This window comes from Protopterus annectens, chromosome 9.part0 (assembly GCF_019279795.1).
Source record: "Protopterus annectens isolate FY-2018-M chromosome 9.part0, PAN1.0, whole genome shotgun sequence".
NCBI lineage: Eukaryota > Metazoa > Chordata > Ceratodontiformes > Protopteridae > Protopterus > Protopterus annectens.
Genome location: NC_056743.1, coordinates 263,955,138 through 263,982,838, shown reverse-complemented (window position 1 = coordinate 263,982,838; position 27,701 = coordinate 263,955,138). Strand labels below are relative to the sequence as shown.

Below are 27,701 nucleotides of genomic sequence, written 5' to 3'. Positions count from 1 at the left end.
TTAAGGTCACATTTAGCTGCTGGCTCAAAGGGGGAATGTATTAGAGCCTACAGTACCAGACTGAGATCCCATGTGGGAGTAGGATCCTTAAACGGAGGTCTCAAAAGAAGAGCGTCTCGCAAGAAATCTCTGCACAATTTATGAGAGGCTACTAAAGAACCTTCAAATCCAGTGTAAAAATGTGATATTGCTGCTAATTGAACTTTAATGGTTGAGGAACTAGACCCTTCTTTAAAAAGTAAAGCTAAAAACTTGAGTATGTTATGTATTGCAGATGAAAATGGCTCAGCATGATTTTGTTGTGCCCAGTAAGCAAATTTATTCCATTTACTTGTATAGAGTTTTCACATTGAAGGTTTATGAGAAGATAAAAGAATATGCCAGACAGGGGAAGAGAGTATCAGTTGCCTGACTATTAATGTAATTGGAGAAACCAGGCAGTCAACCTGAGATTTGAGATGTCAGGATGGACCATGCCCATTGGGTGAGACAGGACCTAGAATCCAAGGTTGGTGAAGTAAGTGAGGCTAAACGAAGGGAAACCAAATCTGTTGAGGCCAGTATGGTTTAATGAGGATGACTTTGCTCTTCAACCTGACAGCTTTCTGCAGAAATTTTGGAATTAATGGGATTGGTGGGTAAGCATAAAGTAGACTGGGGGCCAGTCATGAATTAGAGCATCTCTCAGTGATTCCCCCTGTGGAGGGATTAGGGCAAAGTAGATGCAGCATTTTTTGCTTAGGGGAGAAGCAAAAAGATTGCAGCAAGGCTGGCCTCATCAACAAAAAATCATTTCCATCACATTCTTGTTGAGAGACCACTCATGAGGTAAAGAATGGACCTGCTCATTTTCATAGCTCTCAACCTTCTATCTCCAAAATGAGGAACACTAGCCCTCATAATGTGGAACAAATGGGCAAAATGTGGAACACATACTAATGGCTTACTATCACCTTCAACTAGGAAGGCCATAGGATGGTTAAAATGTGTTGGTTTTACTTATAAAGAAGATCTTTTAATGAATTAATATGATTCATTTCTATTTTCCATGGATTTCACTTAAAAAAATGTGTGACAGAGTCTTTCAATGTGGAACATTGAGGAACTTTTGAGGAACATGAACATTTTAAGACCCCAAATGAGAATGAGGTACACTTGAGAGGTATGCTCATGTTGTCTGCTATCACACTGGACTTGCCCGGAATGTATGTTGCTATGAGAAAGCAGTTGAATGATATCACACATTGCCACACACTGAGCACTGAATTTCTCAACACAAGGGGTATGTTCTGGTCCCTCTTTGTTTGTTGATGTTGCAAGCTACTGACATGTTTGCCCATTTGAATTGCAATTGCCCCCAAAGGGATAACATCTCGCAAGGCCCGCAACACTAAAAGCACTGCCCCATCTCTAGAACACTGATATGCAAGTTGGCCTCTTTGGGAAACGAAGTTCCTTGGACTGTTTTCCCCAGAAAATGTCCCCACCCCAACTGGGAAGAGTCCATTCTCACTATGGCCTAGGGCTGAGGGGAATGAATGGACAGCCTTGTAGAACTGATCTGACTGAATCCACCAGATTAGATCTCTCTTGCATGTCTGACTGACTCATATTTGAGTTGGCATGGATTGGTAAGTATTGACCATTGAGTTGCTAGCATACATTAGAGAATCCTCATATAAAATCTGGCTAAAGGTACTAGGGTTATTGCTGCTGACATTGATCCTAAAGCTTGAAGGACCAAGTGGGCTGAAATCTTGGTACTGCAGATTATCTTTCCGACCTGTGATCTGATAGTTTGTACATTTGAGGGAGGCAGTGAAGCTATCACTGACTTTGTGTTGGAAACTGCTCCTAGGGATTCCAAATTCTGAGTCAGCTCCATTTCAGACTTGTTGTGGTTTATGGTTATTCCCAGATGAGAACAAGTCTGGAGAACATGATTTCTTGCCCTTATCAATTGATGCCTGGTCATGGTGGTAATGAGACAGTCGTCTAAATATGGAAACACCTGGAATCCCTGTACTCTCAAGTGAGCTGCTACTACTGCCATGGATTTGGTGAACATCCTGGGGGTTATAGTGAGACCAAAGGGCAGAACCCTGAACTGGTATTGACTGGCTCCCAGATAGAAGCGTAAGTACCTTCTGGATCATTTGTTCATCTTTATGTGATAGTACACATCCTGAAAGTCTATCGAACATATCCAGTCTTCCTCACCCAGAAAAGGGATAATGGACTGAACCATGACCATAGAAAACTTGGCATTTTGAACTGACTTGTTCAAGTTGCTGAGATCCAAAATTGGTCTCCAGTCCCATTTTCTTTGGCACCTAAAACAACTTTGAGTAAAGTTCTGGACTTTGTCTGGTCTGGTGGGACCTCTTGGATGACTCTTTTTCTAGAAGCTTTTGTATTTGAATCTCTGCTTCTTCCCTTTGACTGGGTGGAATGTCATGAATTTTTCTTGATATTGGAGGTGGAAGGGAAAGGGGTATTATATAGCCTCTGGATATAATCCTTTGCACCCAAGTATCTTTTGTTTTATCTAGCCAGGCTCTCTGGTGCAGGGATAAATGACCCTTGATTGCCTCCAGAGTTGGGCAATTGGGCCTCTTTTCAGGAGTGCTGGTAGGGTCTGTCCAAGAAAGAATCTCTGGACTCCTGGTTTTGTTGGCCTCCTCTGCCACTGGGGTTGTTGTGTCTTTTGGCTTTTTCTGTTTAGGGGTCACCACAGCGGAACTCCGGTCCGCTAATGATTGGTAGTTTATTTTTACATGCTGACTTACCAGCCCTGATGCACAACCTTCAACGGAGGTACGCCCATTCACGCATGTCTCCATGCAGAAGACGCTCTAGCTGAGAATCAAACCGGACAGCGTCTTACTGTGAGGCAACAACGCTACTGCAGCACCACCACCGCGTCGCTCCTCTGCCACTGGGGTGACGTTGACTATTAGAGCTCCCCCCTCTGCCCCTGCTACAACTTCCTCCATGTGTGTTCTGTAAAAGATGCTATGATTTCTTGAGAGGTCAAAAAATGTATGCCCACTGCAGACAGGGTCTTTCCATCCTTTTCACAGTGGATAAAGTCTCTTTCAATATTGGGCGAAACAAGGAAGTGCCATCAAAGGGAGCAGTGATGAACATAGACTTGAAGGGCTCCACAAAATCACAAAAGCCTATCCAGGCATGTCTCCTGATGGAAATGCCTGAACCGGCTGCCCTTGAAGTGCCTTTGGCTACATGTGAAATAAGCTTCATAGATGAATTCAAAATCAATTGTAGGGTAGCCAACTGAGAAATCACGGATGATTGGACCTCCACAAAAATAGATCCTGAGAGGGTATTTGAAAGATCCTTGAGAAAATCCCTCTGTAGCCTAGTAAAATGCACCAAACAATTTAGTGACCTTAGGGCAAAGGTGGTTGAAGCACAGACACACTTCCCAAATCTATCTGATACCCTAGACTCCATGTTAGGGGGACAGACAATGGAACTCTGTTCAGCAAATTCCTTTTTGGTGGCCACCCACATGATCATGGCATCAGTGGACACCCCTTTAGCTTAAAACTCTTTCCTCGAAGGTGGTGCTAGAATCTTGTCCAGTCTTCTGGGTATGAGTTCAATTGTGTCAGGTTCCTTCCACTCCTGCCGAGAGACCAAATAAATGAGCTCATCTGCAGGCAGAGTAACCCATGAGGTAGATGGTCAGTACCAAAAGCCTCCAGGAATACTGACTTCTCAGATAAAGGGTTGCTGGGAGTCCAACCACCTCTCTGTTTTAAGATCTCAAGGATGTTTCCAAAGGAGACATCTTCTGGATGTGATTGTGGGAAACCTTCACCTTCATCAAAGTCTGTATTCTCCCCTGACTGACTCTTGTGGAGAGTCCAAGTGCTTCCTCTTGCATGTGTTCTTCTTAGGGACAGCCTCAGTGGGATGTTCCCAGAAGGTATTGGAAGAAACTTTAATACCGTGTTGGGAAGCCTGGAGGTCTCGGACTGGCTGTCCCTGTAGTAAAAAATAATGAGGCTCTAAGCACAGAGACATGAGGGTAGAAGGTTGAGGATCAGGGGGGGGGGGGGTTCAGATCCATCAATCCTGACTGAGCAGAGAATACCCTCTTCACAACCTTGAAGGCTGATTGCCCTGAAGACAGAGAGTGAAGACCCTGGCAATGAGAAAGCAAACTTCTGGACTGCTGTCCTCTCATGCTCCAAAGATAATCTGCCTAAGGAGGAAGCCAGAACTGAGATATTCTGTGCGGAGGATCTGAGGGGTAGAGATGGCTCCAACAACTTTGGAGTTGACTCTGACACCTTGGACCAGACAGGGAAGCTTTGGGTCTGAAACTCATCTGGATCAGAATAAACTGGAAAGAGATCACTTAGAGTAAGCTGTGGATATGAAGATAAAGTTATCTTCAGATCTGAGCCAGACAGACCCAGGAGGGTCAAAGGCAGGGGCTCTGAAACAACTGAAGGGATCAGAGGGGAAGGTAGAAGTGGGGGTGTAGTTGATGGATAAGCCTCCTGACCTGAGGGGGTAGGAACATGTAAAAAGTACAGTTGTGTACACTTACCATAAATATAGATGTTCGAGTGTATTCACTGTTGCAGTCATCACACTTGGGTTATCTGCCTGCAGGTAGCCCTCAGTCAGCCCAAATACCAGAGTCTTGGGATTTCTGCATCGGATGCTGTCGCCTCATCCATGACGTCAGGTTGTCAGGGGTATAAAACATGCAGCCGATGCCATTGCATCAGTTTTTCTTGCCCCAGATGTCAGGAGCCACCAAAATAGGAAGCAATCAAATGATGTGGAACACCTCCAGTAAAAAGTAAATACCATTTCCATAAGATATGGCCAAAAAAGAGGATAGGTAGAAAGTATAGAAAGAGGGGGGGGGGGGGATAACCAGGACTGCAACAGTGAATACACTTGAACATCTACATTTAGGGTAAGTGTACACAACTGTACTATGTTCTTCATGTTTCACTGTTGCAGTCATCACACTTGGCTTGATTCCCAAAGCTGAGGAAGGATGGAGGCAGTCAAGAAGTAGTAGGGCTAGCAGGCCTTGTAAGACTGCTGTGGCCAATCCAGCTCTGATTTGGAAAAGATAGGTAAGTGGTAATTCTTGGTGAAGGTGTGTACAGAACTTCAGGTTGCAGCTTCCAGAATGTCCCTGGTAGGGACTCCCCTGAGAAAAGCTATAGAGGTTGAGGTAGCCCTAGTGGAATGAGGCCTGATCCCCTGTGGGGTAGGTTTTCCATGATGTTTGTAGCAGAAATGGATGCAGTATGCTATCCATTTAGAAATGGTTTGTTTCAAAATGGCCTTGCCTCTGCCCCTGTAGCAAAGCTGACCAGCAGCTGGTCAGATTTTCTGAAAGGTTTAGTCCTGTCAAGGTAGAACCTGAGCTGTAGGTGCACATCCAAGGAGTGCAGGATCCTTTCTCCTTTATTCTGAGAATTAGGAAAAAAGGTTGGCAAATGGATGGATTGGTTTAAAGCCACACTGGATACCACCTTGGGCATAAAAGATGGGTTAGTCCTGAGGGAAACCCTGTCCGCATGGAAGATAATGAAGAGTTCCACAGCCATAAGAGCCTGTAACTCAGACACTCTTCCTGCTGAAGTGACGGCTAGCAGTAAGGCTGTTTTCCAAGAGAAGAATTTTAACTCTGCTGTAGCAGCAGGCTCAAAAGGGGGAAGCGTGAGCTTCTCTATTAAAGTTAAGGTCCCAGGCAGGAATGGGAGCTCTCCTTGGGGGTCTTAAATTGTTAGCTCCTCTCAGGAACTGTTTGATCAGAGGGTGAGAGAAGAGGGGTTGCTCAGTATTGTAATGAGATGAGATGGCAGAGGCATGAATCTTAATTGATGAGAAGGAGAGGCCTTTGTGGAGCAGCTCTGCTAGGTAATCTAGGATTTAAGGCAAGGAGGGCATGGCTGTGTCCTTCCCTTGAGACTAGCTCCAAGAACAGTATCTATTCCACTTTTCTGAATAGGATTTCCTAGTACTGGGCCTCCTGGCCTCAAGGATAACATCCAGCACCTGTTTGCTGAGGGTTCCTGATGATGTAGTCAGAGAATAAGTCAGGCTGCCAGGTTCAGGGTGTTCAGCTGAGGATGCAAAATCTGTCCCTCCTGCTGGGACAGCAGAGAGGGGGGTCTGCCGTAGGTGCCAGGGTGGTACTGCTGTCAGACTGTGTAGGAGTGGGTACCAGTGCTGGAGTGGCCAGTCTTGTGCAATAAGGATTGTCCTTGGCCTGTCTTGTTTGATCTTGAAGAGTACCTTTGGAAGGAGGGGCAGAGGTGGAAAGGCATAGACTGAGAGCTTTTCCATGTGAAGGATAGGGCATCCACTTTCCAAGCTTGGCTGTGGGGAAGTCTGGTACAAAATTTGTTTAGCTGATGGTTTTGGGGGGACACAAAGAGGTCCACCTCTGGTGTTCCCCACCTGTGTATTAGAAGTTTGAATGAGTTTGGTTCCAGTTTCCACTTGTGTGTGTCCATTAGATTTCTGCTTAATCATCTGCCAGTGAATTTTGTTTGCCTGGCAGGAACTGAGCTTGCAGGTGCACTTGGTTGCTTAAGGCTGTGTTCCACAGTGTCATGGCTAACCTGCAGAGTGGGTAGGAGTGAGTTCTCCCCTGCTTCTTTATGTACCACATAACTTTGGTGTTGGCTGTCTTTATCAGGAGTTGTCCTGGCAGGATAAGGTATTTGAAGGCTGTCAGTGCATTCTGTACAGCTAACATTACCTGTTGATTGATATGCAGGTGAATTTGCCCTGGGCTCCATTTGCCTTGAATGCATTTGCTGGGCATGTGAGCCGCCCATGCATAGTCTAATGTGTCTGTTGTCAGAGTTTGGACAGCGGGGGGTTATGAGAAAGGGAATCCATTATTGTGGTTGCAAGCCTCTGCCCACCAAAGGAACTCTGTCCTTAGGCAAGGAATGATAGGAATCACTGCTTCCAGGTCCTGGGAATGTTGACACCAGATAATTTTTAAGTACCATTGGAGTTTCCTCATATGCAGTCTTGCATATGGAATCAGTAGAATACATAAGGCCATGAACCCTAGGGCTTGCAGTATTTTTCTTGCAGATAGCTGGGTTTGGGTGGCCAGTAGTTTGAAATAAGTTGTCAAATAAACCTGCTTTTCTGGAGTGAGGAATGCCACCTGGGAAGTTGTGTTCAAGCTTGCTCCCAGGAATACAATCTTTTGGCTGGGTACCATATGTGATTTATTTTCGTTGATGGTATACCCCAGAGAAGTTAGGAGTCTCTTTACAAACATCAGGTGCTGAATCAGCAATTCCTGACTGTCCGCCTGAACCAGGCAATCATCCAAGTATGGGTAAATTTAAATATTTCTCTGCCTGCAGTAAGCAATGGCTGGAGCCAGGCACTTTGTGAATACCCAGGGTACAGTAGATAAGCCAAAGGGAAGTGCAGAGAACTGACAGTGCATAGAGCCTGCCCTGAAATGTAGATATTTCCTGCAAGATTCCCTTATGGGGATGTGCAGATAAGCTTCTTTTAAGTCTAGGGTGACTAGCCAGGAGTCCTTGGTTAGTATAGGAAGGAACTGCTGGAGTGTAAGCATTTTGAATTTTAGTACCACCAGAAAGGTATTTAGGGTTGTCAGATCCAGAATAGGGTGCTAAGAGTTCTCTTTCCTGGGCACCAGGAACAGCTTGAAGTAAAAATCCTGTCCCCTTTGCTCTGTTGGCACAGGTTAAATAGCCCTGATACTGAGAAGCAAAAGTACTTGCTTTTAGGCCTCTGTCCACTGGTTTGGAGGAAGGTCTGACAATCCACTTGGGGTTGGCAGAGTGTGGAAATAGAATCTGTATACCTGGGATACAATGTTTAAAACCCATCGGTCCTGGGTAATTACTTTCAGTTTTTTGCATGCAGGGCGAGTTTTTCTCCTAGGGGTGCAAGTAGTTGGGCATGGCTGGGAAGGGTTAAGGACAAGTCATTGTGAAGTTTTGCCATAGGGGGGTGGCTTACCACTCCCAGTTTTTGAGGAGGGAGCACTCCATTGTTTAGATCTGTGCATACCCTGAGACTGTAGTCTTTGTGGTCTACTTCCCCTGGGCTTGGGCTGAGAAGGTCTGGCTGGGACTAGAAAGGACCAATTTTTTGAAGGCCAATGCCTACTGAATCTAGGTGACTGTACCTGTAAGAAATCTTTAACAGTTTGCATGAATTTAGCTTTTTCTTCCATCTTTTTAAGAACTTCTTCTGCTTTAGAGCCAAACAAACATTATTGGTTTAATGGAGCATCAAGTAATTTTGCCTTGACATGATCTGGCAAGATTTCTTCCTTCGGCCAAGCATGCCTTCTCAGAACAGACCCAGTGACAGGAGCCCTGCAGGATGCTTCTAAGGCATCAAAACCACACTGCAAGTTATGTTTACCAACTTGATTTGCAGAATGCATTAAGTCTTGTAAGTCCTTATTTTCTGCACAATCAGGAATCAACAACATTTTTTGTTTAATTAGATCAATAATATGCTGCTTGTACTTCAACATATGAAACTGGCAATTTAAAGCCCTGATGGCAAGAGTTGCAGAGGTATATATCTTCTTACCCCATCTGTCTAAAGCCCTAGAATCCATGTCCGAAGGGGTAGGGTTTTTGGCTGTAGAAGCCTTTATACCTTTAGGTCCCTGTGAAATGGTCTCTGGATCCGCAAAGGGATTTTTAAAGAGAAATTTGTGAGAGTGCCGTACTCTGCGGTATCTGTCAGGCTTTCTAGGAGCAGGTGGCAAAGTATCAGGGGTAAGGCTGGATTCCATGAAGACATCATCTACAACATCCAGGACAGGGGGAATAGCTAGAGGACCATGCTGAGGCCTCCTCTAATTAAAGTAATAAAGCCTTTAGCCATTCTAAGCATTTGTTTCTGTGGCATGGAAGCTTGAAAATGTGCTTAGGTTATCTGTTTCCTAGGTGCAGTGTGAACTCTGGGCCTGAGAAATTAGGTAGATTTAGCCATTAACGAAGTAGTCAGTTTAATACAAACATTGGAAGGTCTGAATACACCCTCAGAAGCCAGTGCCTGCACAGTGGCTCTGGACCCATCCAAGGTAGAGACATCTGCAGGTTCCATAGTTGAAGACGCATCTCGCTGCATACCGGACTCTGAATGGGTCTCAGTAGAGGCCTGCAAATCTGTAAAAGCAGGTAACGGGCTGCGAAAGCGCCTCACTGAGTACCGGCGGACTGACGAATAGCTTAACGGAAGCATCGTCGGCAGTTTTGGACCTATGCAGTCTGTCTCTGTCTTTATCTTTGCATTTTTTCAGAAGGTCGGTAGTCGGATGGCTTACTGATGCCATTTTGGAATACAGAGAACAACAGCAAAAGAATTTAGAGGCAAAAATAGCCCAACGACGAATAGTTTGGGCGTTGAACAAGACACAAAACTGACAGCGAGGGCAGTCGTGGCCTGGGCCTAAACAGGTGACGGAGTAAAAATGAAAATCTCTGTGAGGTATTTGCTTTCCACATGCAAGACAATTGTTAACTTTTTCTGACATCAGTTAGAGCAAGAAAAAAGGATCCCCAACAGGGTACTTAGCTTTAGAAGACTTCAGGTTTGAAACTCAAAAAACAAAAATTTCAGGGAGCTGCCGACTGACACTTGAGAACTGCTTCTGCTTCGGGCTCCCACGCGGCAAGAAAAGCTGATGTGATGGCGTCAGCTGCATGTCTTATACCCCTGATGACATGACGTCATGGATGAGGCGACAGCATCCAACGCAGAAATCCCAAGACTCTGTTATTCGGGCCGACTGAGGGCTGGGTACAGGCAGATAACCCAAGTGTGATGACTGCAACAGTGAAACATGAAGAACATCACTCATCTGAATCTGTGCTGAGATGAATTTCCACATCATCCTTTCCATATCTTGCTCCATCAGACTTCTGGATGAATGACTCAAAGCTAGAAAAGGAGACTTGGACCAATGTCATTCCAAAAACAGTGAAGGCACCCTAGAAGATACAGGATCTATGGATGGTAAGTATCTGGTCCTGGGGAGAACTACGGGACTTGATGTAGAACTTTGGGATCTTTTCAGATCCAACTTGCATGTTTTCCTAGATGGCTCTGAAACTGAGGTGGATGATATAGAGGGCCTCGAAGACAAAGACTTAATTTCTTTTGTTTTTGTTTGGGGGATTCAGCACCAAATATCGCTTCTCCAAATGAGGAAGGTAACAATCCTTTAATATGAGCTTATTTTTCCTCTCATCTAGCACTCTAGGATCAAAATTATGGCATTGTGAACAATCCTCTTGTAGATGTTGAGGTCCTAGGCAATAAACACATAATGTGTGGGCATTTGACAGTGGTATCTTGTGCCCACACTTGACACACTTCTTAAACCCAGATGGGTCTTTTTCTGCCATTATACTAACAATGAGGACACTAAGATTAAGACAGGCTTTCTTTTGTAGTATATATATATATATATATATATATATATATATATATATATATATATATATATATATGTGTGTGTGTTTATAACTGTCTAAACACACACACACACACACACACACACACACACACACACACACACACACACACACACACACACACACATCTATCTATATATTATTTGTAGCAAAACAGGAAAAATTTTACCAGCAATGGTAAAAGGGTCTAGACAAAAGTGTAGAAAGGTAAAGGACAGAATTATAATTACTGAAGGCTAGAAGACGGAAAAAGAAAAGGGAAAAAGAGAAATTACCAGCTATGGTAATATGGTAACTAAAGAACTACATACTTGTATAAATGTAAGGGTAAAGAAAAGTAAGGACACTATGAGAAAACTATTAAGTTTTAGGAGGTTTAAATGGAGAAAAAATGTAACTTATCTGTAAAACTCGAGAGTTAGGCTGATCACATCTTTTGCGAAAAGTGGCAAACGAGATTGTAGGTAGCTTGGTGTTGGTGGATTATGGGTAAGGGAGGAGCTCTTGAGTTTTTTGGTTACCACAAGCTTTAGTAACGTCCGACTTGGATCAGATCCAAACTCATCAGTCGAGGACAGAATGAAAATTGACATCATCAGGTCTAAACTTATAACTTCTCCTGCTCCAGTTTCACTGGACAGTAGTTTATTGTCTGGCTCAAGGTCTTGTACTGTCTGTTGACCTTTCTTATCAGAGTTATTTATTTAACATTTGTTAACCGGGAAGTTCTGACTTGGAACAAAGCCAATTTTCAGCAGAGGCCCGGGGAGAAATGCACCAGATGCATGTCTTTGTAATGAGGGAGGAAACCGGAGCACCCGGAGGAAACCCACACAAACGCATCAGATGGTTTCTAGTAAGAGAAAATGGGATTCCTCTTTTCCTGAAGAGATTCAAGAAGTTAAACCCAGAGTTCCCCTCAGAATTCCGATTCTGACGAAGGACAGCATGTTACCTGAATTTCTGTGTCAATGATTTTCTTTCTTCTAGACTATTTCCAAAATGTATAAGTGTATTTAGTGGGAGAACACTGAGGCTTCTTGGTCCCTCAGAAATACTATCAGCTGTTACAGAAGGAATTTCCAAAATGTTCACTCATTTCCCAGTTCATGTCCTTCCACTCACCCTGACAGTCTCTTATCCATTCCAGAAAGTCTGAATCTCCCTTTCTCTCTCTAGCAACAAGCTGTTTCAGATAAATCGGTTCTGAGGCTGATTTAGAAGTGGGCATAGATGGCAGTGGGAAGTGATCCTTCCAGTGCATGGAATTATTCCACATCCACCAGACCAAACCATTCTGTTTCCTCCTATCTGACAGCACATGCTTTATCAGGGGTGGGGGACTGAAATAGAAATACAGTAAACTCTCAGTTAAGTGGAACTCAAGCAACTGGCACAAAAAAAATTGAAGAAATACAGTACAATTTTTGTGTGTTGCACTTTCTGTTTTCCACCTGCAGAAACATACCCTAAATTTTTAGAGTTTTAGAGTTTTAAAAAGGAAGACAGGAATAAATTCCCTCTCTCCCCAACCTGAGAACAAGTCAAACCAAACAAGTATTATAGGGTACAGTATTAGTCAGGCCTATTTTTAATAGTAACTCTCAAGCAACCAGAAACTACAGTTATCCGGCATCTACCAACCCCCATGGGTGCGGTTAACTGACAGTTTACTGCAGTTCCTCTTTCCCAGTGGGGAAGAGGATTTTATTCAAGAATGTTTCTGATGCCAAAGAAAGAAAATGCCTGGAGATCAGCTACAGACCTTTTTTCTTAAACCAGTTTGTGATAGTGCCCACGTTCGAGACCACAACACAATCTCTTACCCCTTCTTCCTCATTTGAGATTTTTTGGTAACCTTAGATTTAAGAGATGCTTATCATCACATTCCTATTCATTAAGGCTTCAGGTTTTGTGTGCCTGGATCACATTATCCATTATTTGCCTTATCCTTTGGGACATCCACTGCCCCAAATGTATTCACAAAGTGTCTAACTCCAGTTATAGCACACTACAGGCTAGAGCTTGCCCATTTCTTTCCATATTTAGAAGACTTACTTATCTAGGCAGACTCTTTTTCAAAATGCCAGGAATCTCTCTTTGGTGAGATATATCCTAGGCAGGCTGGGATTCCAAGAGAACCTCAGTAAAAAGAATGTTTCTTCCATAGGAAAAAATAGATCCATATTTAGATTTATTCCAGGGTTTTCTCCCCAGATTCCTATGGTGTTGCACATACACTTGTTATGGACCAGGGGTTAATGATATTTTCTGTGATTGTTGGGGTCCCCTTAGTGGGCAAATCAGAGAATACCTCAGGATTATGCTCACCATGACATCTATGATACCTACGGCCAGACTCACATATGAGAAAGATACAATGGCATCTGAAGTCTCTTTCATACTTCTCAACTTCTTAGAGCAAGAAATATGGACAAAGGCCACAGACAGAGACTTTTTTAAATATTGCTCTTACAAACTTAGAAAGTTGATAGAATAACAAATTTTGCATTAGCATGAATTTTATGAAGGGTATGAAGTCTGCATCTCAAATGACTATTATTCTGACTTCAGCCCCTAATGATTTGCCAATGGTTTACCGGAAAACCACACATTTATGAGAAACATACTAAAAATAGGAAGCAATTGTGAAAATCTGGACAGTTGAGAGGTATGGTATCTTTTGTTCCTGGCACCAACACCCATTATCTTTTCAGAATGCAGTTTTAGGATGTGTGAGAAGAGAAATCACTTGATGGAGACATCAAATACCTTGAATCCAGGTCTCTCCCTCTCCCCTCTTGCTCCAAAACAGTCAGTCACCACAGGTACCTTGGATTTTGCTTGGGGATTAGTGTTGAGGAGGATAAAAGTGCAAGGTATGTGGGACAACAAAGACAGATACAAGCACATAAATGTAAATGAGATGCTTGCCCTTATCAAGGCACTCAACACTCTAACTCACCTTTGGTCCCCAGGACCACTTCAAGTTGTTACGGACAATACCACAGTGCTGTGGTACATAAACAAGCAAGGGAGAACCACGTCTTACCCCCAGTGCAGACTAGACATGTTATCATGGGATATAGCGTCACAGCAGAATCTCACTCTACGTCTTATACTCTTTTTGCCTTCTCGATTAACAATCTGCTGGCAAAATTCTGCTTCCAGGACTTTATGCAAGAAGGCCTTAAAGACATATGCTTTTTCTTCTCCTTGGACAGGAATATTCCTATATGCTTTGTACCCTTTCCACATATATTCAAGGATATTCTGTAGATTCAGAAGGAATCCCCCAAGATCACTGCAGTGACTCCTTTCTGTGCCAAGCAACAGTGGTTCTCACTTCTTTTGGCATTGGCCAGGGGCAATTACCACAAGTTTCCTCACAGACTGGATCTAGTCAAACAAGAACAGGGATGAAAGTGGTAAATAGGAACATATTTTTTGGGAGTGTAATGACTTGGCAGACTTTAAAAATTCCTTGCAGGCTATTCTATCAGAAATACTGGGTGAGAAATTGGTGTAACTAAGAAAAAATTTTTTGAGCTGTGATACAGAATCAAAATTGACTAGACACAGTAAGATCTTGCTGAGTTTAATTCCGGTTGCTGTCAAAAAAGCAGTTACTAGAAAATGGAAAACAAAGTCTAACACCAGGTATACTAGAAGCAGTGAATATAGTAAGAGACAGATCAACTGGAAGTGGACTCTTTAAAAAAGGGTAGGAGCAAATTACAGAGAAAAAATGTGAATTGTGGGAAGAATATATGCAGAATAATGTTTCAGAGCAGGAATGAGGTTTAAGGGAAGACAGGAATTGAATGAGCTTTTTAATGTTTGACTGACAATGACTGGGTAGATAAGTGATACATACTGTTTGGAAGTGAAAGTATGTCAATAAATATGATTTGTTTTCTTTTATATAAATGCATGATTGCCTATGTCATAAGTGATAATTTAATACAGCTATTTCTTGTTTATAAAAAGCACAGTCAAAGATAACACGTTGTGCTGAAGACCTGTTATACCAAACCAAACGAATGCAGAAAACAAAGGTACAGGTCACTGCTGAGATATTCTTTGTAAAATCACCTTTATTAAAAGTAAGCGCTTTCGGAATAATCCTTCATCAGACTTAATTAAATCAACTGAAACAGCCATATTTTAAAATACAGATCATCCAATCACTTGTTCCTAAAAGCCCGCCTTTTTTGTAAGACAGGTTTAATGGGTAAGACATCATTGAGACCTGGTGGTCTATGAGCTCTTAGATCTACTATCCACTTCGATTCAGCTAATGCTGTTCTATGCTGTATATCCCCCCCCCCTGTCATTGGTAGTGATATTGACAATACATCTAAACTTGAAGGTATGTGTAGGATGTTGTTCTATATGCCTATATAAAGCATTAGTCTCTTGGCCTGTTCTAATATTGCTGATGTGTTGTAAAATTCGAACTTTCAGCATATTATTGGTCATGCCTATATAAAAAACTTTCGCATTGTTGACAATTGGCCATGTAGACTAGATGTTTTGTCCTACAAGTAGCCCTCCCTTTAAATGTAAATGTTTGTGTCATGTGGGGATGTTTATAGTCAATATCACTATTGATGTATTGGCAGGCTTTATAGTTGCCACAGGGGTATGTGCCTGCTCTAATATCTAATGCATGTCTCCTATCCAAATAGACCTCCTTACATAATAGGTCCTTAAGATTATTATTCCTCCTATAGTTAAATATAGGGCGTTCTGCCACTACGTCCTTAAGACCAATGTCACTCCTTAGTATATTCCAATTGTTTTGAACTATCTTACATATATCTTTAACATTGCTACCATATGTAAAGAGTAATCTAGGTTGTTCCTTGTTGTTCCCACATGGTCCATTACTAATCTGCCTATCCCTAGTCGGGCCTTGCATCCATGGCTTGTTCTTAGTTTTTCTTTGTATATAATTATTATTGACTGCTTCACTGACCATAGCCTTTGCATAACCCCTATCTATAAAATTTCCTCTCAGTTTGGATAGTTCTTCTTCACAACAAACATCTTCTGAACATATCTTAGATATCCTGCCCACTTGGCTCTTAACAATATTGGGGAAAATGAACCTCGGGTGCATGCTATCATAAGATAACAGTGCATTCTGCCAACATTGTTTCCTATATAGTTTGGAAGTGAAGCCAAGATCACTCTGTTCCACACAAACATCAAGGAACTCTATCCGGGTAAAGGAGGTCTGAGCACTAAAAGTCAAAAATGTGGTAGTGGTACGAAGAAAAGCTAAAAAGCTCTCGAAAGTGGAAATGTCCCCATCCCATAAGATAAAGACATCATCCACAAATCTAACATATAAAACTATATACTTATTCCATTCCTGATTATTTAAGATTTCCTTAGTTTCCCACTTAGACATAACCAGGTTAGCATATGTATTAGCACAGGGGGTGCCCATGGCTACCCCCTGTGCTTGTCTATATATGGACCCTGGTCCTATAAAGACATTGTTGTTCAAAACCAATGCTAATAAATTCTCCACTACCAACCGCCTATGACTAGTCGCTCCTAGTCTACTTATAACTTCTCCCACAGCTGTTATCCCATATTGATGTTGAATGACAGTGAATAAGCTGTTAACATCAAGTGTGGCCATCAAAAAGCCACCATTTTTCCGTACCTTAACTGCTGCCAATAACCCCAAAAAATGCCCTGTATCTCTTAGTATGTTGTCTATCTTATCTAAATATGGTTTCAGTGTAAATTCTAACCATATAGAAATATTTTCAGTGACCCACCCTCTCCCCGAAACAATGGGTCTGAGTGGTGGGTCTATCAACGATTTGTGTATTTTGGGCAGGGCCTTGAATATAGGCGTGACAGGTTTATCTATCCTAAGGAACTCATAGGTTTCCTGTTTTAACAAGCCCCTCTCTAGTAAGTTATTTAGTTGACTGTATACATTATCTATGATCATTTTAACTTGTAAGGGATTAATAGGTTCATAGGCTCTATCTACTTTTCAATGACTAACAGCATGTCTAATAGCATTGTTTACAATTTATCTCAACATGCATTGAGTAATGAGGAGTTGGAGATTTTAAACAAGGGCTTGACTTTTGTTCCTAGTAATAAATGTGAATATAGTGATATTATATTTGACTTGATGTTATTCTGTAGGACTGTAATGTTAAAGTTGATTTTTAACAACCAAACTAATGGAGCGTTAGGTCCTAAGAAACCTAGCACATTTGCTCCAAATTTTACACCTACACTTAACCTGTTTATGAATGCATGTGAGAATTATCTTTTTAAATATTTTGAGGGGAGAAGTGTTAACAGTTATTATAATCTTACACAGACACAAAGGACCGCTCTACATGGACTAATGGGTAGGAAAGAAATAACCATTAAGATGGCGGATAAAGGGGGAGCCATAGTAATACTAGACACAAGTTGGTATGAAAAGAAATTGATAGATACATTGACAGTAGATAGAGCCTATGAACCTATTAATCCCTTACAAGTTAAAATGATCATAGATAATGTATACAGTCAACTAAATAACTTACTAGAGAGGGGCTTGTTAGAACAGGAAACCTATGAGTTCCTTAGGATAGATAAACCTGTCACGCCTATATTCAAGGCCCTGCCCAAAATACACAAATCGTTGATAGACCCACCACTCAGACCCATTGTTTCGGGGAGAGGGTGGGTCACTGAAAATATTTCTATATGGTTAGAATTTACACTGAAACCATATTTAGATAAGATAGACAACATACTAAGAGATACAGGGCATTTTTTGGGGTTATTGGCAGCAGTTAAGGTACGGAAAAATGGTGGCTTTTTGATGGCCACACTTGATGTTAACAGCTTATTCACTGTCATTCAACATCAATATGGGATAACATCTGTGGGAGAAGTTATAAGTAGACTAGGAGCGACTAGTCATAGGCAGTTGGTAGTGGAGAATTTATTAGCATTGGTTTTGAACAACAATGTCTTTATAGGACCAGGGTCCATATATAGACAAGCACAGGGGGTAGCCATGGGCACCCCCTGTGCTAATACATATGCTAACTTGGTTATGTCTAAGTGGGAAACTAAGGAAATCTTAAATAATCAGGAATGGAATAAGTATACAGTTTTATATGTTAGATTTGTGGATGATGTCTTTATCTTATGGGATGGGGACATTTCCACTTTCGAGAGCTTTTTAGCTTTTCTTCATACCACTACCACATTTTTGACTTTTAGTGCTCAGACCTCCTTTACCCGGATAGAGTTCCTTGATGTTTGTGTGGAACAGAGTGATCTTGGCTTTACTTCCAAACTATATAGGAAACAATGTTGGCAGAATGCACTGTTATCTTATGATAGCATGCACCCGAGGTTCATTTTCCCCAATATTGTTAAGAGCCAAGTGGGCAGGATATCTAAGATATGTTCGGAAGATGTTTGTTGTGAAGAAGAACTATCCAAACTGAGAGGACATTTTATAGATAGGGGTTATGCAAAGGCTATGGTCAGTGAAGCAGTCAATAATAATTATATACAAAGAAAAACTAAGAACAAGCCATGGATGCAAGGCCCGACTAGGGATAGGCAGATTAGTAATGGACCATGTGGGAACAACAAGGAACAACCTAGATTACTCTTTACATATGGTAGCAATGTTAAAGATATATGTAAGATAGTTCAAAACAATTGGAATATACTAAGGAGTGACATTGGTCTTAAGGACGTAGTGGCAGAACGCCCTATATTTAACTATAGGAGGAATAATAATCTTAAGGACCTATTATGTAAGGAGGTCTATTTGGATAGGAGACATGCATTAGATATTAGAGCAGGCACATACCCCTGTGGCAACTGTAAAGCCTGCCAATACATCAATAGTGATATTGACTATAAACATCCCCACATGACACAAACATTTACATTTAAAGGGAGGGCTACTTGTAGGACAAAACATCTAGTCTACATGGCCAATTGTCAACAATGCAAATTTTTTTTATATAGGCATGACCAATAATATGCTGAAAGTTCGAATTTTACAACACATCAGCAATATTAGAACAGGCCAAGAGACTAATGCTTTATATAGGCATATAGAACAACATCCTACACATACCTTCAAGTTTAGATGTATTGTCAATATCACTACCAATGACAGGGGGGGGATATACAGCATAGAACAGCATTAGCTGAATCGAAGTGGATAGTAGATCTAAGAGCTCATAGACCACCAGGTCTCAATGATGTCTTACCCATTAAACCTGTCTTACAAAAAAGGCGGGCTTTTAGGAACAAGTGATTGGATGATCTGTATTTTAAAATATGGCTGTTTCAGTTGTTTTAATTAAGTCTGATGAAGGATTATTCCGAAAGCGCTTACTTTTAATAAAGGTGATTTTACAAAGAATATCTCAGCAGTGACCTGTACCTTTGTTTTCTGCATTTGTTTATAAAAAGCCTTCTACTAGAAAATCATATATTAGCAAATGGAAAATGTTTTCTAGTTGGAGCCAAAAACATAACCAGAATCCATTAAGAGTAGTGTCCTTCCTGTTTTACAATGTTTGTGTGAGTTGCTTTCCTATCGCCTGTTTTGCTCCTCTATCAATGTTCATTTTTTTTGCCATTTCAGTATGTCTGCCCATGGATCCTCCTCTTTCAAGGCATTCCCATGTTAAATTGTTTTTGAAAGTGGTTTTGCATAAGAGACATCTGGGAAAATCACTGGCTCCTCCTTGGGACATCAATTTTGTGTTAGAGAAGCTAACACTTGCTCCATTTGAACCAACTCATCTGGTTAACTTGAGTTTCTTAACATAGAAAACAGTTGTATTACTTGCTCTGACTTTTGCAAGAAGAGTATTCGAGTTGTAAGCTATTATGGTGGGTAAACCTTATTTTATTTTCCACAGGGTTTCTCTGAGAAATAATCCTTGTTTTATGCTTAAAGTGGTATCCAAATTTACTTACAGCCAAATTATCCATCTCCCTGTGTTCTTCCCTGAACCAAAAATGAGTGAGAAAGGCTACTTCATACCTTGGATGGTGACAGACAGCTCAGATACTATCTTGACATTACAAAATCTTTCAGAACTTCTGATCAGTTGTTCATTTCTTGTGAAGGCAAGGAGAAGGGGTAACCTGTGTCAAAGCAGACTGTTTCCAAATGGCTATCTTGGTCTATTACCTTTTGTTATTCCCACGGCAACAAAAGTATTCCAGGCAGGGCCAAGCCATATTCTGCCAGGGCCTTGGCTTCATCTATGGCTTTTTGGAAATTGTTGGACTGTAGAAGCTACTCTATAAGCAGCAAATTGGCCCCCTGCTCATTCTTCTGCTAAACACAATAAACTAGAGTCCTTCTGCAGGTCTAGGACAAGCTGTGCTAGGACTATTCTCTGGGGATCCGGACCCCTTAACCTTCCAACTCCCAGTTGTTTTAAGTTATGGTAATCTACCCATACAGCCTAGGCTACTGCAATGATGATCAATGTGAAGAACATAACACAGATATGTAAATAATTTTACTATAGCAGTGGATGTTCAAATGATGGCTGCTGCAGTAGTTACCCCTCCATCCAACCCTCTTGTTTTTTTTAGTGTGTTTTTTTTTTGTTATTCCTAGCAATGTCTTCTCAGGGCTCACTCTTCCTCTATCAGTTAGCATGAAAGCTCTGAAGGTCTTGGTGCCTAAACCTATCTTTTTTAGTCAGCTCAGCTCAAGCTAACGGTTTGGGTGCATGAAAAGTACCTGGAAGCTTTGCAGGATAACATGCATGGCTTAGGCTACTGCAGCAGGGTTCATTTAAGTATCTACCATTATAGTAAGTTTACCTACATAACTGTGTTTTTCAACAACCCAAAATACTTATATGCAAATTTGCATTTTATTTCAATATTACTTCCTACAGTTAAAGCACTAGATGGACTGAAAACTCATAATGCAGATTTAAGTAGTAAAGTCTTGGACTGCACATAAGTGTGTGCTCTTTTAATCAAACTCAGAAACCAGCATTTATTGTCCCCAACACGGTAGGACATACCAGAGGAAGTAGAAGTGTGAACTCCAGCTGTAGTCTATTTCTGACTATAGTGCTGACAGCTCATTGTACACTCTCTATTCTGAATGTGGAAATGGCCAACCTATTTTCACTATTTCCACTCGCATAAAATAAAGTGTACACCAAACTGTCTGGGCTATGGCCAGAATCTTACTGAAACCATACAGTCCATGCCATATAGCAATTACAATTGTTGTTCAACACTATGAGGTTTCTGTTGCAATGCCCAAATACCACACATAATCCAGAGTTTAATGTTGCCTGTTAAAAATTCTGTCCTTTCATTTACTCATTCAGGTTTCTAGCACATGGGCTAGCTTTGTGAATGGTATACTCAAAGTCATGCATTCAGGTGAAAGTATATGTGCCATTCTCACTTGGAATGGGGTGTTGAGAGGCTGTAGTTTCAATTATTTTAATTAAAAAGTTATGTGGAATAATTCTTAATGCAACTACAGATGGCCGTATATGCAGCTATTCAACACATATCATGCATGTGCATCTTTTATCACAGTTAACAGTAGAAGATACAAGTAAAAAATGCCCTTTTTGGGTCACTATATGCCCCTCTGGATCTCCACCTCCCTCCAGCCTTCAGCATCTTCCTGCACCTGTTTGGCAGTTAAGTCAAAGCACTCTAAAACATACAATTTTCCTGTTAACACCTGAGTATGCCCACAGGACTGCATTCTCTAGTATTCCACAACTTTTCTGCTTCTGCTATTAATAGTCTTCTTAGATACTACCCATCAGGCCTCAAATCCCACTTCAGTGAGATACAAAGATCTCTGCCATTGTGGGCTTATTTCCCTTTAACAGCACTCCACAGGTAATTCACATTTTTTGAGCCACTTGCACAAAGTGTTACCATACCATATTAGGTACACATACAGCTACGAGGCTCTTACCATAGAATATTATATATATATATATATATATATATATATATATATATATATATCTAATGTAATAAACAGAAAATGTAATACATCAAAACAGCTAGTAAACCATTGTATACATACACACACACACACACACACACACACACACACGTTTCCTTTATCTAAATACAAATGACATCTAATGCTAGCCTACACTACATACTAAAACCTATAACTCTGATAATAAGGAAATGTTATCACTTTGTGATCAGTAGTGTTAGTTTTCTAGTTTTCTCACAGATTTATAAAGCAATATTACAGTGTGGTCTACCACAGTGTGTAGGACTGTGTGAATTGGTGGTGCACGTTTTGTGTATTTTTCACTTTTTTCCACTGTAGTGTGACCATGTAGTTGATATATATATATATATATATATATATACTTATACAGATATATAGATATATGGGATTAATTTCCTTGGTCAACATAGCAAAACGTTGATGGCAAGAGCATCAACCAGAAAAGCTGGACAGCAGTTAATTATGGGGAAAAAAAAAAGTTATGTACTTACCATAACGTTAGTTCCATGTTGTGTGATTTTCATCCTGTTCAAACACATGGGTTGTCAGATCTGAATGGGTCTAACCTTAGCACCGAATCAGAAGATTCATTGGATCCAGAGCACTGAATCTTCCCCTACCCATAATTCCCTGTACTCCACCTTAGCAGCTTATATTGAGTTTTCCCTCCTCTTCTGCCATATCTAGACAAAACTACAGAGAACCCCTAATTCAGAGAGTCCCAATCTGTAGAGAGAGTTTACAGTCTCATATAACTGTGCACAAATAGGGTATAAATGGTGGAGGGATAGATTCCTGTCCCAGAGACTTCCCATACTCTGGAACAGACTACCTATCTATGTCAAACAGAGCTCCTCATTACCACTCTTCAAGAAAAATCTTGATGATTGGATGGGAAATAGGAAATTCACCCTGGGAATCACTTCTGTGGCTCTGCTCAACAGGGGCACAGGAAAATAATTTTTTTGGGTGGCGAAAGCCAGGGTACCTTTTTGGCTAGGCTTATATAGGCCCTAGGGCCAATAGCCTAGTACCTACCTATGAACTTAATCATCTCAAAGCCAAAGGTGAAAATAAGGAAGAGGGCAGGAGGGAGGGAGTTTGAAAATCAAACAACATGGATCTGTTATGATGAGTATGTAACTTTTATATCCAATGTTGTCTATTTTTGTCCATTTCAAACATATAGGACATAATTCCAAGTTGTCAAACTGGGTGGTATCAAGGAAGGACATTGGTGAGTATGGTGGACTCAAAAAAGAATGTGATTTGGTTTGTACATCCAGTTTACAGTGAAACACAAAGGTGTGTACAGTGACCCAACTGGCCACATATGTCATCAGTGCAGAGTCCTTTGCAAAAAGCTACAGAAGTAGATACTGGTCTCACTGAATAAGCCTTAGGTTTGCTTGGTAAGGGAACATTTTTTTTTTATTGTAGATAAAGGAAGTACAATCTGATAATCATCTTGATAAAGTAACCTTAGCCACTACTTTTCCAAATTTTGATTTAGAAAATAAAATGAACAACTGATCATCTCTTCTGAACTGTTTTGTTATTTGAAGATAGTATTTAAGCTGTCCGTGGACATCTCACATATGCAAGATGTAATCTCCTTTGCTCAAATATCTGGGGAAGAAAATTAGCAAGCTCATGGGATGGTTAAGATTTGCTTTGGATCCACCTTAGGGATAAAGGACACACCGATTCTGACAGAGACGCTATCCTTGTAGAACACTAAATAGGGAGGCTTACAAAAGAGTGCCTGTAACTCTGAAATTCATCTGGCTGATGTGACTGCTACTAAGAATATTGTCTTCCAAGTCAGGAACTTTAAATCTGCTTTGGCTTTGGGTTCAAATATAAGCAGGGTATAAGCTTGCAGTATAATGGTAATGTCCCAAGGAGGAGCTAGGTCTCTAACTGGGGTCTTAACAGAAAAGTGCCTTTCAAAAAGGCTCTAGCAATTTTTAATGAAGCTATAAGAGTATCCTTGCATCCAATCTTAAAGTTTGAAATAGCCACCATCTGAACTTTGATGGTGGAATAGCTGTATCCTTTTTTCAAAGAGCTACAATAAAAATTCTAGTACAGGTGGAATAGAAACTGAAAAGAAGTCAAGTCCTTAAGAAAGGTCCCAAACAGAGAACCTCTTCCATTTGCTCTGGTACATATTTCTAGTGGACAGTTTCTAGGAAGCAGAAAGAATTTTGGCTACCACGGGGGAAGCCTGGCATCTCTAGAGACATTTAGAATTGGAGATACCAAGCAATTAGCTTCATGGCCTTCTGATCTGGCAGATGTAGTCCAGATAGGTGAGTTAATAGGATTGGCTAGAGATCCAATATCCATGAAGGATGTATTAATACAGCCACAGGTAAGGGATCCATGTCTGTCAGGGACAAAATGAGGCAATGAGGATCACCCTGGCCTTGCACTGTCTTGCTTTCTGTATGAATTTGTTCACTGTGGGCAAAGGTGAAAAGGCATACAAGAGACCCAGGGACCAACTGTGGACCACAGCGTTCCTTAGTGACTGACTCTAGGGACGTATCAGAGCAAAATACATGTTACATTTGTTGCTGAGACAGGAGGAAAATAGGTTACAGCAAGGCTAGTCCCAGAGACTGAAAATCAAGTGTGCCTCACTTGTTGGATTGAGAAACCACTCGTGTGGCATCAGGACAGTTCTGCTCAATTTGACTGCTAACACATTGGTAGACCCTGGAATGTGTGTTGCTTCTAGAAGGTGGTGTGAAGACATCATTCCCTGCCAAACTCTCCTGGTCTCCCAATGCAGAGGATAAGAATGGGTTCCCCCAATTTGTTGATGTATCGTACCACTGTCATGTTGATCATCTGTATTGAGACCACTCCCTTGGGGAGGAGATCCTGGTATGCCTGCAATGCCAGGAGGATCTCCCTCAACTCCAAGACACTGATGTGAAGATTGGCCTCTAGAGGTGACCAAGTACCTTGGATCATTCTCCCTTCAAAATGCACCCCCCTCCCACCCTAGCAGGGACACATCCATCGTTACCACCTCCACGGATGGATCTGCTTAGAATGGGTGGCTCTATATTACTGTTGGGGATGTTACTCACCAGGCAATGTGTCATCTGCAAACTTGTGTAATTCATATCTTTGCATGCAGTGGCTGAATGGACTGAGACCATTATACTGCTAAGGTCCATTGCAGTACCCTTACACAGTATCTGGCTAAAGGAGTCATAAAGATTGTGGATGCCATGAGACCTAAAAGATGTAAGCACTAATCTCTTTGGTGGTGATGGATAATGTAGTAGCTGCATGGATATGAGCTGAAGTAAGAAAACCCTTGATTGGAAAAGGCTGACTATCTGATGGGTGGTGCCCAGGTTGGGGACAGGTGGCACTTTAGAAGTTTCACGGTTATACCTAGGTCCATTAGCAGCTGGAGTACCTGGTTCAGATGGTACAGCAGTAGATGCTTGGAGTAGCCATTAGGGTCCAATCATCAAGATATGGGAACACCTGAATTCCAAGCAAATACAGGTGTGCTGCTGCTACTACCATGATCTTGGTGAACACCCTAGGGGGCTATGGTGGGACCAAATGGCAGTGCTTGGATGTGGTAGTGACTAGCTCCCAGCTGGAAGTGGAAGAATTTCCTGAAGTGCTTTGTTATCTTAATATGATAGCGGGCATCCTGGAGATCTATGGAGCACATCCAATAGTCCTTCCTCAGCAGAGGTAAAATGGACTGAATTGTGACCATCCAGAATTTTGTCTGTTTCATAAATTGGTTTCGGTGTCTAATGGGCCTGAGGTCCCGTCATCTTCTTTGGTACCAAAAAGAACCTTGCATAAACTCCAGACTCTAACTCATCTGGGGGGGGGGGGGTTAGATGACACTTTTTTACTATCAGTTTTGCCATGTCTATGGCTGCAGAGTCCCACTGACTGGGTAGGACACTGGGGACTTTTTCTTTTTCTGAGGTGGAAGGGAAAAAGAGAACTGAATAGCCTCTGGAAATTATAATTAGCACCCAAGAATCTGAAGCTATGTTAAGCCAGGCTTGTGGATGCAAAGATAGATACCCCCCCCCACCCCGACTGCCTCCAGAGTGCAGCAGTTGGGTAACCGTTCAGGAGTGTTAATAGGATTTCTCAGTGAAAGGACCATGAAAACCCTGGTTGTGCAATCCATCTCTGCCTCTAGCATGTCATCTGTTAGTGTTACCTCCCTCTCTGCCATGGGGAGGTCCATCACCTATGAAGTCATGGTAAGAACTCTGTGATTAAAGAAACCATGTCTTTTTCCTCAGTCTTTGATTCCTGGAAATGGATCTTTGCAGGGATGAAAACCAGACTCCCACTGCAGAGAGAGTCTAACCATCATGTTGGCTTCTTGTGAGGGCATCTTTAACTTTAGATACAAAAAGAGTTGAACCATCATAGGGTGCATTAACAAAGGATGACCAAAAGGCTTCTGCAAAATCACAGAGATTCATCCAGGTATGGCGGTGCATGTTATGCCAGTGCCTGTTGCTCTGACTAAGTTATCAGCTGTACTGTAGAGCAAGTGCATGGCCATGATCGAGGTGGACTGTAGTGTGGAAAACTGGGAGTCCACTGTTTTCTGAACATTCACGGACAATACTCCTGAGACAGACTTGGAGACCTCTTTGGTCAACTATGTCTGGAATATGGGCAAATGAGTAAAGTAATTCAGCAATTTAACAATGAAAATCACTGATGCATAGACCTGCTTCCCAAAACTGGCCATCATCCTCAGAACTCTGCGTTAGGGGCACGAACTGAGGAACTCTCTTCAAAAGTTCTTTCCTTGTGGTTGCTGCTACCACCATAGCATCCAGTGGCGGACCCTTGCTCCCATACTTCCTGTCCTTGGGTGTGGCTAAAATATTATCCATTTTCTTGGGGATGGGCTTTGCCATGTCAGGGCCCTCCATGCCCATGGAACCATAAGGTTGATAAGGGGATCAACAGGTGGTACCACCCAGAACAATACTGGCTAGGAACCAGTGGCTTTCAAGAACACTGATTTCTCTGTTGAAGAGTCTTGGGATGACTATCCCTTCTTTACTTCATCAGTTCAAGGATATCGCCAAAACTGACATCTTCAGAGAGGGATCGAGGGGGAACCCTCCCCTTTCTCTAAGTCAATGCCTTTGGTGAAAGACTCGAGAGAGGAGTCTATGCACTTCCATTTGCACATCTGTTTCTTGTGGTGACATTCTGGAGAGTTACAGAAGGGTTTGAATCAGACTGGGAAATGATGAAGCAGATATCCTCAGAAGCCCTTGGAACTAACTGTTCTTATCTGGCAAGATGATAACAAGAAGCAGACCCCCCACTTGGGCTTGGGTAGAATGGACATATCCTTCTTGGAACCTGCAAAAACCCTTTCAAAGGCTTCAAAGGCTCAAGCCAAAACCTGTACTGAGGGCTCTCCCCAATCCAAAGATGAAAGGAAACACTTGGCACAGATGACTCCCAGTCCTGAAGCCAACTTCAGACCTCAGCTATCCATGGGCATAGCACCAAGAGGGGCTGACAGCTCCCAGCACCTCTGTGTTGACTCACTCCCCCAGAACCAGATGCCAAAGCTTTGTCTCAGAGTCTCCCCTTGATGGCATCAGTGTTGAAAGATCTAGGGAAGCAGTCAGCATGGAAGTGGTTTGTATCTCCAGTGCCGACAAAGGTGCTCCAGGTTGAGTCCGATCCAATATCACTGGTGATGAAGATCGGACTGATATGGGATCTATGAGTGGAGGGGTATGATGGTATATACTTGGTACCTTCCAAAAGGATGGTACCAGGATAACCCCAAACTGGATTTGCATCCTCTAAAATTTCTTCATTATTCTGTCGACATTTTGCTCCATGTGACTCAGAGATGATTGAACAGATGAAGCCACCAATGATTGCCTAGAGTATCTTCTCTCCTGGAGAATAGGAGAGTGTAGTCTAGGAATGACCAGATATTGAGAGCACCTCAGTCTTGGAAAGGGAGATTGGAACTGACAGGCCATTGGTTCTGTTCTGCATGCACATTTTGGGTCAGGCTTAAGTGAAGGTGAAAGGAGATCTATCTAGCTTTTCTGTTGAAACCTTTTCCTTTTCACTTTTCTCCGTTACTTTAT

The 27,701-nt window shown here is 41.8% G+C and overlaps 1 protein-coding gene across 2 annotated transcripts in view; it reads right to left on the bottom strand.

Moving 5' to 3' along the window:
* The window catches only part of LOC122811177, a 3,180,768-nt gene that overhangs the window by 1,390,391 nt on the left and 1,762,676 nt on the right, over positions 1 to 27,701 (bottom strand). The gene's annotated exons all lie outside the window — the stretch shown is intronic.